This window comes from Zeus faber (assembly GCF_960531495.2).
Source record: "Zeus faber genome assembly, chromosome: 21".
NCBI classification, from domain to species: Eukaryota; Metazoa; Chordata; class Actinopteri; order Zeiformes; family Zeidae; genus Zeus; species Zeus faber.
The window spans coordinates 19639755-19652452 of NC_137208.1; positions in this window are offsets into that span (position 1 = coordinate 19639755).

A 12698-nucleotide genomic window follows, 5' to 3' on the forward strand; every position below is an offset into this window, starting at 1 on the left:
ATTGCACGGAACAAACAACAAATACACACATGCACGGACACACCGACAAAATCTTGTTTCTATGAACATAGATTAGTCCCACGGGCGCAAACTCGCTCACAGGTAGCGACGTAGAGCAACAAACAAAGCTAATGATATGCATATGGCTCATCCCAGGTGTTGGCTTTGCTCTAATGGCTGGAGAACACAAAGCCCTGTTTGAACGCCGTCACTTTGATGCTGGCGGTGCGGGCCGCCGCTGCAGCTCCGTCCCAATCAAACCTTTATTGGCCATATGTCGCCGACAAAAAGCGGCCAGGGAGCATTTGCCGATCTGATCCCCACAGTGGCACCGGGGAGACGAAGCAGCTCGTGGCCTGGCCTGGGCCTACAGTGACCAAAGACATTCTGAAACGAGTTCAATCAGAAGAGAGTCTGATGGGATGAAGACAAGTTTACAAACTTACAATTCTCAAACAATTCCATTGCAACGACCCAATGGAATTGTATCTAACATCGATTTTTAGGAGGAGCAGTAGGTAGATCTTCCACCTCTGGAGTCCTGATGCTGGTAGTGATGGCACCTGGTAATTGGGGAGATGGGACGTAGCGTTGCCGGGAGCTAACACTGGTGGAGATAGCACCTGATATTGGTGGAGATGGCTCCTACTTTAGTAATGGTGGAGATGGCACCCGATACTGGTGAAGATGTGATCCGATACTGGTTAAAATGGGACCTGACACGGATGGAGATGGGACCAGCTACTGGTGGAGATCGGGCCAGGTACTGGTGGAGATGGGGGCAGGTACTGGTGGAGATGGGAGCGAGTACTAGTGGAGATGGGGGTCAATATGTTGGAGACGGGACTTAGTACCGGTGGAGCTAGTACTGGTGGAGATAGGACGTAGTACCTGTGGAAATGGGACGTACCGTAGAACTGTTGGAGATAGGACCTACTACTGGTTGAGATGGGAGCTGATATTGGTGGAGAAAGGAGCTAATACAGGTGGAGATGGCACCTGATAGTGGAGATGTGACGCGATACGAGTGGAGATGGGAGCAGATACTGGTGGAGGCTGATTGGCTGAGCGAAGTAACAACAGGCGATTCAAATTTCGAATGATTAGGGACAATGATGAAAAGTAGTCTTCCCGTCTGAACCTTCGCTATAGCTCCATCAGCTGAGAGGGAACCGCATCCTGTGGCGCCATTTACATATCGTTAATTAAACTGATTGTAGGAAAGGCTGCTCAGAGTTTTGGCGGGTGCTGGGAAGCCGATTGGCGGTGTCGCGCAAGGTCGCCGTCGTGTCGAAGAGTTGCATCCATTTGTAGCCGTAGCTTTTTAGCACTCAACTTTGATGATATGCATATGGCTCATCCCAGGTGTTGGCTTTGCTCTAATGGCTGGAGAACACAAAGCCCTGTTTGAACGCCGTCACTTTGATGCTGGCGGTGCGGGCCGCCGCTGCAGCTCCGTCCCAATCAAACCTTTATTGGCCATATGTCGCCGACAAAAAATGGACAGGGAGCATTTGCCAATCTGATCCCCACAGTGGCACCGGGGGGACGAAGCTTGTGGGGCCTGGCCTGGAAAGTAGTATGTGAATGTAATACATATACACATATATATACACACACACATATTTATATATACACACACATGTGTATATATATACACACATGTGTATATATATACATATATATACATACATACATAGATACATGCATACATACATACATATATACATACATACATATATATACACACACGTGTATATATACATATGTATACATATAAATACATACATACATACACATATATATATGCATATATATATATAGATATATATATATATATATATCTATATATATATATATATATATATATATACACACACACACACCTACTGTATATATATATACACACACACATTAACTCACACGCCTTCCATCTTAAATAATATCGGAAAACCAGCGGAAAACAGGTGGGGAGATGCAGAGATAGATGGTGGAGGGTGAGGAGGTTAAACAGACAAAGGGTGGAGATGAAAGAAAAAAAAAAACAGACATGGAGTAACACAGCAACGATAATAACAGTCCCTTGATATCTGTAATAGGCAGGTGATTAGAGAGCCAAAGGGAGCCAAACAGGTAACTCTTCTTCTTATCTCCGTCACCAATAGTCGAGCTCACACTTATCTCCATAATGACTCCGGTTTTAATTAATGAGCCCTTTGAGAGTACAGTGGCCCTTTCGCAAACTGCATAGACACGCACACACGCACACACACACGCGCACGCACGTACGCACACACACACACACACATACACACAGTCTAGACACATTTTAGAGACTGGGTTAAAAAAAATGGATAGATTGGGACTAACGTAATGATGTCAACCAGAGCTACTCGATGGAACTTTCTTCAGCGTTTGTAACCATTATTCCCATCGCTACTTCCTCTCGCTCTCTCACTCCCTCACTCTCTCAATTGTGGGTCATTAACAAAGTACGTCTTCCTCTGATTTCGAATCAAGGCGCTAGACGGAGCCGGAAAAAACAGCCAAAACGTGGGGCCATCTCCATTTCAGAGCGGCGAAGGAGCAGGTAAGGGGCCTTGAGGCGGCCTCTTTGAATTCTCTCTGAGCGGACATGAAAGTGGCAGGAGAGTGTCCGCGGAATTTCGCAGTCATGAGAAACCAAGAAGGTGATGAAGGTGAAGATGATAACAGGCGCCTCAAATGAAGGCTGAGGGCGGTGGCAGAGGGGTTGGGCGGGGGGGGGGGGGGGGGGTCCTGGCAAGGGGTGCACATCACTGTGGTTATTTAAATACGCGTTGGAAGTCACTGTTTAAAAAAGGCATTTTGAGGCTTTCTAGATACAATTGTCTTTTTCATCAAAGCATGGGACTTTATTTTTGTCCATATATTGACACAACAGGGTGGAAATGCGAAAATCAACACTAGGTATTTTTCAATTTCCATGTGGATGGAGGAACCACCAAACACGCTGAAAATCCCCAAAAGAGTCTTGAGTCTTCTTTTCTTTTGATCATTTATCACACTTTACATCAAAAAATTATGTATCAGCTATTATGCATGTTGAAATATATATGCACACATATTCATACACATATATATATACATGTATACACACATATATATATTTATATATACTGTATATATACATACTGTATATATACACATATACATATTCATACATATATACAGTATATACATATAAACATATAAAGATATACATACAAACATACATATATATATATATATATATATATATATATATATATATATATTGGGGAGAGGGAGTCTTGGGTCTAGGTGATTGGGATCAGAGTGGCTGCATCCCTGTTGCTCGTTGGTTGGTCTAACGGGCAGCAGGTAAAACCCCCATCCCCACACTCACTCAGGAGAAGAGCCTGTGTCATGACACATGCTATCTTCTGGGCTAATTCCAGTTGGCCCACTCTCCATAATAAACTGGTGTTTACAACCCCCGTTTTCTGTGTCTCTGTGCCGGTGGTCACTGAACACGCCACTCGGATGACGCTTGGTAGGCAAAACTGCTACACATACACGCATACACTGAAAAACAAATATATACTGTACATATATATATATATATATATATATATATATATTTGTTTTTCAGTTTCCGTGACATATTGAGGTCCCGTTCCACCTTTGTGACCCTTACCAAGTAACGCCTGTTTTAGACCGTTTTTGACATTCATGACCAAGACCACGTCCGTGTCCTTCAAAATGCAGATTTGCCCGACTCAAAACCGTGTCCAGACTCCAGCGCTGCCCCGACCCCGAGGAAACTCACTTCACGGTGGGCATACCCGAGTCCAATGAATAGTGGATGGGAACATTTTCTCTCTCACTCACTCCATCACTTTTTTTTCTTCCATCTATTGGACAGATATAGTGCATGTTCAAATAACGGAGCAAAAGAGCAAATTGGTCATGTGTACCACCCCCGCCGCCCCATGGTTCAAAGTATATCTTCCAGCCACCGGTAAATGCGGCATCCCCTTCAAATCACCAGGCTCCACAGGTGAGTTGATGAGTAAAACCTGGACCACGACAGGTCCACTGCTGTGTGCCGGATTGGAAAAAAATGGGCAAGGACGGGCTTCTTGTTCCAACAAGGAGACGTTCAGCCGCCATGCTCGGACACAAACGCGCGCACAGACACACTTTGGCTTTGGCCGGTCTATCGTAAAGGCCCCCTTGGCTCGACAAATCTCCAGTGAAGGTGAGCTTGTAGGAGAACGGCAATCGAGGTCAGAGTCGGGGTAATGGGCTCTGATTCATATTTGGGAGTCTTATGGATTTTTGGTTTTGCAGGTATAATTGCTGTAATCGTGTGTGTGTGTGTGTGTGTGTGTGTGTGTGTGTGTGTGTGTGTGTGTGTGTGTGTGTGTGTGTGTGTGTGTGTGTGTGTGTGTGTGTGTGTGTGTGTGTGTGTGTGTGTCTGTGATCGATCCAATCGTATATGTTTGATACTGTCTTATACTGCCCGAGTTGGGTCGAGTTTGGCCCGGTGCGGGCCAAGAAGTTGATGTGACGAGCATGGAATGAGGTGTTTTCGTCGACCGCGCTGCTCGAACCGGCACTGCCGTGGCTCAGGTGCGAGGCTCACCTGTGAACTGGAAACAGGTGTTTTTTCCGCTGTAATTACCTGACGGAGAGCCCACCGTCCCCTGATGAAGGAGACGCTGACGCAGCTGGGTCCTGTCGGCGGCGCCAAGGCGCGACAAAGAAAATCCCCAACCAAAAATAAAAAATAAAAAACCCTTACGTCTTACGCAAACGCAAAAACAATTGCAGGCGGAAGCACCCCGAAAGAAGATGTACTCAAATATATACATAGATCTGTCAATTGTCAAGTGCTTTAATCTGGGGCCCCAGACTGAAGGCACTTGAAACGAGGGAGGGGGAGGTGGGGGCGGGGGCGGGGGAGTTATTGAGTGTAATGAAAATACGATTGGACCTGAGCTCTGTGCCAGGTTTGGAATATTCCCCCTGGAAGTAGCGAGGCCTCATAATGCCGCCGGCCGGAGGACTTGTCAGACTCTATTTCTCACTCCGAGAGCGTCAAAGAAACAATAACAACTCCCACCGCCACCCCCGTTTCAACTCAGTCACTCCAGCCGTTCCCTGACAGCTCCAGGCCTTTTTGGATGGCGGAGGGAACTGCGCCTCTTCGCCGAGGCCTCACACTATGGCCTCGGCCACCTTGGGTCTTCGGCAGGTAAGGGCGTCGTTCCTTCGCCTTTTGAGGTCCGACGATCAAGTTTGGAGCCACAATTTGGGAACATTCTTTGAGAAGTAATGTAATGCATTTCTCCTTACTTGGGGTAATATCACACTTTATTAACCCCCTGTGAAATTCAGGAAATCCAGCCAATGGTCATTTCACTGGTTCAATTAAGTTCTTCAGGTAAATACATGCACGGGGTCCATAGCCATTGTGACATAACATAGCCCTTAACCCTAAACTCTGATTTAATTAAAGACACTTCTCACTAGAAGTACAATAAAAGGGGTTATGGTTAGGTGGGTTGTGTTAGGGTTGCTCCACACCAAATGATGCCTCAAAAATGCCGAAGTGAAAGACTTTGTTCCATCCACAATGGGCAAAACATCACGGACTCATCACACGAGTTTGGGGGTCATTTTCAGTTTTTATTCTGTCTTCGAGAGGCCTCCGTTTGAGGGTCATTAGTTGGTCAATGTTCTCAGTAAGGACCATTTTCTCTGGCCCCATACATCCAATCTACAACACAGCGCTCCTACGCCGCCCACCCAAGACTGCACTCATCATCGTCAAAACGCCGCCCAATCAATGCATTATCGCCCCTCACCGTTTAAAGTGTACACCGTGCCTTGATTTCAAGGGTTTTCAGTTCTTTGTAGGGAACTACTCTACTCACGGTTACAGCACAACGCAACACACCCCCTGCAGCGTGGTCTACTGTATGTGTCTGCGAGCGGGGAACGTGCGTTCGCTTCATGTTAGCGATATAAAAGGCTCCACGCTGATCCGTCTTTTAAATTCCATCCCAAAACGATCATTCGGTGTTTACGCGGAGCCGTCTGATGCCGCCGTCTCCCGCTGGACTCGCTGTTAATTATGTCTCGTCGACACCGTCCGCCGTTCCTCTTTACACGCAGCGAGGAAGGCGGCGGAGAGTGGGAGAGAGAGAGGTACGACGGGGTTTCACGGGTTAAAGCTCACTGCGGCTTCGGTGTGTGGAAGATGGAGCCCCGTGCAGAGGAGCTGGGAGCCGTTGCCGCGAGCTGGTTTTCTGCTTGACACTGGATTGTGTGCATAAGACAATCATTGCCAGTTGCACTTGTGAGAAGTTACAACTTTTATTTATTTTTTTGTCCTTAATCTTAATTAATTACGCTAAAAGTCGTTGAATAAATAGCCCCGGATCGCGCACACAAGAGGACCGTTGTGATGAGCTTGCCAAAATGTTCCACCGGAGCACATTGTGCCTTCCGATATGAGCCGATTTCATTATTAAATAAGTGTATTTGAGAAATATTTCCCAACGGGAAATGCACAAAAATAATTTTTGAGAAAACGATGTACGATGGGGCTCCCGACGCTTAAAACCAAGCTCTCACTGCAGGGCCTCCGTCCTGGACGCGGTGACACTTTCCAAATGCTAACTAGGCAAGGTGCTACGGTGTCACATCTCAACGCGGCTTCTCGTTATTACCGAGCGCTCTCTCGCCCCGCAAAGTCTCATCTATAAACTTTCTGGCATCCTGCCCATCAAACTCATCATTATCCTCGATGCTCGCGAAGGCGAAGCAACACTTTTGTTTTGTCATGCTCTCTTAACAATGTCTCTCTGCTTTTTTTTTTTTCTACCACCATTGAGTAGTTGTTAGTCGGAGGCCAAGGTAGGGACGGAGAGACGGGTTCCGGACAGAACGCTTACATAAATGAGCCAATTTAGCTGCAGTCCATTGAGCTGCTGTGACTTGCTGCTTAAACCACAAATAGGCACAACGAGGGCGAAAACCAAGAAACGCGCCCGTGCACACGCCGACGGACATAATTACAAGTCGGGCAAGGGATCGTACGTATGTCCAGTTGAACACGGGGTGGAAAGGAAAAAAAAATGCGCACCCTTCGTTTGACACGGGAGTTCATGCCATTGCCGGGCATTTTGGGAAAACATCTACGCTGTATACACGCCCACAAAATAGCCAGGGAGAAAAGTTTGGGTTGGTAAGCTGAGGAAGTTGCGGAAGAAAAGGAAATAATAATCAGCGAGAGGAAACAAGGACAGACGGATGGACAGAGGGAGGGGCAGATCGGCGGCAGGAGCGACGGCACGCGAGGCGCGCCCTCGCCGCAGGTGACGGCGAAATAGGAGACGAGCTGTCCCTTCGAGAAGGAGCGCGCTTAGCTCGGTTTGGCCCGCGTCGGAGCCGCCGACCGGCACGGACGCGGTGGGAGCGGTTTGGCTGTTTTTGCCGGTGGTTGGAAGGGGGGCATGAACACACACACACACACACACACACACAAACACACACACACACACACGTGCACACTCACACACACACACACACACACACATGCACACACACACACACACACACACATATACTGGGGCGAACCAATCGGGTGCCAGTAAATGGCTCCGCGCTGAAGAGCTTAGGGAGGCATCAGAGCGCCGGGGCTACATCATGCGCAGCGCAGCACATCGCAGACTGACTGAGAGCTGCCAAGCCGGCGAGATCAACTGCTAATACACAGCCTGGGACCAGGAAATAACTGGGCATGCCACCCCACTCACACACGCACACACACACACATGCAAACACACACACACACACACACACACGCACACACACATTCCGAAAAACACAAAGGCGGCTTGCATTGTCACAGCAGCGCTCAGCATGCTAAGAAGCAAGCTTCATCCCGTCAACAAAAAATGAAGAAATAAAAACCAGATTTATGTCCTCCGTCGTGGCGGGGCTGCTCCGTTTGGAAGCTCTCCCTGGCACAATAAACACCTCCTTTAAAATAACCTTCCAAGCAAGTTTATGATTCATCCATCCTTACATCCATCTAATGGCAAATCCACACACCTACAAAGGCGTATATCCATCCATCCATGAGAATGATTCATCCATCCAACCATTCATTTCATAAATCAATCCATACCGTACCATCCATCCATGAGTACATCTACGCAGCATCCGCCCATTAGCATGTATGATTCATCCAACTGTCCTTCCATCTATGCAAATCCATCCATCCGTCTACACATTGTGGAGATCGGCAGCGTCTCCATGGGTCGTCAAGGCTCTCAAACACGAATCAAACAACCTTCCCATCCTGAAACTGCAGTTTAATGTCAGCGGGTGCTTCAGTTAACAGCGAACCCACAGGTTCCACAGGCGTTAAGGATGGGATGTCGCAGGTATAACAAGTACGGGATCCATGCTCACACAAAAATGTTACCTGACGCCACTTTACTTATATAAACATTCAGTATTTATACAGTATGAACATGTATATGTATATGTGTATATGTATATGAACACACACATACATGCACATACTGTATATAGATACACACATGCAGACATACAGCATATACAGTATACACACATATATTTGTACAAACAAACAGACATATATACATACACACACATGTAAATACACACAGACATATATACACATATATACACACGCACATATACGGACACATATGCACACACACATACACATATACACACACACATACGTACAGATATTCACACCCACGTACACACACACACACACACACACACACGCACGCACACACACACATATGCACACACATATGTAAATGTCTATATCCATCCACTCATGATCCATCCATCTGTGTGGATTTACCCTCACTCGGGTGGTTGGATGGACGTTTTGGGATTTCATTATATTTTCTTTCTGAAAGCAAAGCCCAGAGCAAACAAGCAACCCCCACCCCTCACCCCCATCCCACCCCCCAGCCCCACCCCCCCATCAACCCTTAACCCGGCCTGCTAAAGTCCCGACAACCCCCAACGTCCCCCCGATCCCATGAAACACACAGGAGGGTCAGCTCACCGGGCCGCCTCCCACTTCCTGTGCAGGCGCCGACTGCCAAGGTGAACCATCGCCAGGGGCAACGGACCTAAGAGAAGGGAGGAAGAACACGGGGGAGGGAGGGGGGGGGGGTGGGAGAGGGAAGAGGAGATGTGAAAAGATGTGAGAAGAGGGCATGAAATCGATGAAGGCCACGCAACAGCTTCGCGGCTCATGTGCCCACACACTGAGATGGAGAGACACACACACACACAGACACACACACACACACACACACACACACACACACCACAACAACAACAAAAACTGGCGTTGGAGAGAGAGAGAGCGAGCTGACCTGGCATTAAGCACTGCCAACAATCTCGTCCATAACGCGGGCGGGCGGGCGAATGGGAGAGAGAGAGAGAGGTAGAGATACACACATTTCCTCCCACAAAAGTTAAATGTTTCACTCCGTTTGTAGAGCCGCACAAATTAATCTTCCGCCGACACGGATATGAGTTTTATCTTTCCCCGTAATTAAAGCGGAGGGTGCTCCCCCCCCCCCATCCAGAAGATTTCTGCGAGATATATTTATTTATCCTTTTTTTTTTTTATCCGATTTCTTTTTTTCTTTTTTTTTTTTTTTTAATAAACCTGGTGTTGCTTTTTCTCTAAATGTCACGCCGCCAAAATAGGAGCTGTGTTTTTTTTTTTGTTTTTTTTGTTGTTTACGTATCAGTCGTGGTATTTATGCGCTGGGAAGGGGAGGAGAGAGAGAGAGAGAGAGAGAGAGAGAGAGAGAGAGAGAGAGAGTGCTCTCTGGCCGTCAGTCAGGCTGGGATCTATTTATACAGCAGGATCTATGGCAACGGCAGATCCAACGCAAAATGATTTAATCAAAAGTTTGGGACTTAACAAGAGACGCATCGTGCCGCTCAGAGTGAAATATACCGGAAAAAAATGGAACGCGCTTGTGAAACGTCCTCGCCTTTCCTTTCCGTCCTCCTTCCTTATTCCTTTCCTCCGTCCGTCCGTCCGCCTGCCTGCCTTCCTTCTTTCCTTACCGTCTGACCGTCTCTTCCTTTCCCATTTCGTCGTCCTTTTCCTTTTTTTGGGTCCTTCCCTTTGTCCCTTCTCCCTTCCTTCCTCCCCGACTTACTTTCTCCCCTCCTGCCATGCGCTCCGTCCGTCTTCCACCCTGGCATTGTTCCTTCCCTCTTCCTCGCTGGCCGCCACCTCCGCACACGCCGGTGATTGACAGAGTGGTCGTGTTAGTCACTCAGGACCGTGACAAGCCCTCCAGCCGGCGACCGGCACTCAGGGAGCGGGTGGAGTGGACGGGTGGGTGGATGATGATGGGGGTGGGGGGGGAGGGTTCGATCTCGCAGCCGCATCAGTTCAAGCCTCAAAAAAAGAAAGGGGGGGGGTTGGTAGACGGGGGCCGCGTCTGCAACAAGTACCTCCATTACGGTTCTCCGGCGCAGGGACGAGAGCGGCGCTCCATTATTGCGCGGATGGAGGGGCCTCCATCCCGGCTCTTAGTCATTCTAATGAGCGCAACTCTGACTCCGACGCCGGGTGGGCGGGGCAGGGCGCCCGAAACGCGGCGCCCACGCAGCGCGGCTCGCCAGCCCCCCGCCCCCCGCCCCCCTCTTCCCACCCAATGCCGGAGAGCACTGGAACCAGGGTTTTCTTTTATTTTTTTATTTATTTATTTATTTATTTTTTCGTTTGGGTAATTGTGAACTTCAGAGGGCTCTTAGGCAGAGATTTAATGGCGTCTAATGGAATCTCATCACGGCGCGAGAGAGAAACAAAGGCGAGGACGGCAAAGGCGAGAGAACGAGGGAGCGAGGGAACGAGAGAACGAGCCAATGCCGCCGTGCATGTGCGAGGTGCGAGCAGGCGGACAAACGGGAGCTGCAGAGCCCGCGTCCGCCTTTCCACCCCGAGGGGGAGCCGCTGCCAGCCAAACTTTCACTGTTTTACCCTCCTCTTTCTCTCCCCCTTCCTCTCCCCCCTCCCCTTTCTCGCCCCCTTCCTCTCTCCCTCCCCTTCCTCTTTCGCTTCCCCCTCCCGCTTTTCAGACGAAGGAAGCCTTCCTTCCTTTCCATTTGTCCGTCTCCCTTGCTTGTTATCCCTTCCTTACTTTCCGTCTTCCTTTCCTCCTCCCCATCTTCCATCCTCCGTTCCTTGCGTCTGTCCGTCTTCCTCCATTCTGGCGTTCGTCCTCCGTTACTCCTTCCTGTATTTCTGTCTGCCTTCCTTCTTCCCGTTCTGTCCTCCTCCCTTCCTTCCGTCGGTCTTCTGTCCTCTATTCTCCCTTCCTTCCTGGCTTGATATTTTCCTCCTTCCCGTCCCTCTTCCCCGACTCCCTCTCTTCCTTGCTTTCTCCCCTCATCCCTTTAAGTCTCCCCATCGTCCTTCCTTCCTTCATCTGTCTCGCTCTTCCTCCATCCTTCCTTTCGTCTGGATTGCTTACTTTTTTCTTCCTTCCTCCATCTGTCTCATTCTTTCTGCGTTCTTCCCCTTTGTGTGTGTTTCTTTACTTCCCTTCTTGTCTTCCTTCCTCCCTCCCGTTCGCGTATTGGACGACGCTGAGCCCTCCGTTCTCGTCTTTTAATTCCCCTCCACGGCATCGTTAGGATGAGGAAGATATCGCAAGTCACCGGCATGGTTAAATGCCAAGGTGCTTTTATTTTGGAGAGCGCGCCCACGCACGCACGCACACACACACACACACACACACACACATACACACAGGTTGTAGTTCGGTGCAATCTGTCTTACCATGAATTCCCGCAGACACAGAAATACCAAGTTAACATTATCGGGTAAAAATAGCTGGAAAACGATAAAAAAACATTAGGCCCGTGGCCAAATCAGCTTAATGTACTGTACAGCTGACAGCAAGCGCAGCGCACACATTAAGTGGAATACAAATCCAAAAAAGCCTCCTCCAATCACCTCCGATGTTTACCGTGCCAGGAGGGGGAAAGAAAAACTTATCGTGCGAAGAGTTGGAAGGGCTCAAACCAAACCATCTAAATAAATCTTAAGGCAAAAATATATTCATATATATATATATATATATATATATATATACATACAGTGGTACCTCAACTTACAACTGTAGTTTGTTCTATAAGAACGGTCATATGTTAAAACAGTCGTATGTTGAAGCAATTTTTCCCATATAAATGAATGGTAACTCATCGAATTTGTTCCGTGCACCTAAACATAATCAATTTACACTCGATTTGAACCCTTTCCACACAAAACCATACTGGAAGTTATAAACAATAAGTAAGCATTATGAAAAATAATAAACAACAGTGTACAGTCATTTAAATAGGCACCTTCCCTTTTTTTGTGAAGACCGATGGCGTACTGAAGACGAAGAGTGTGGAGGAGGAGAGGAGGGGTTACTGCATGGAGGAGGAGGAGGGTGAAGCCCCCTCATTAACATTTTGCGATTTTTCACTTTTAGATTTCCTATTTTCTCCATCACATCTTCATTTGGCCTTTTTACAGCACTTTGAACCTCACTTTACTTTAGGTAGCGTTCAATCGATACTTGCTTATGCCTCCGCTTTTGAATGGCTCT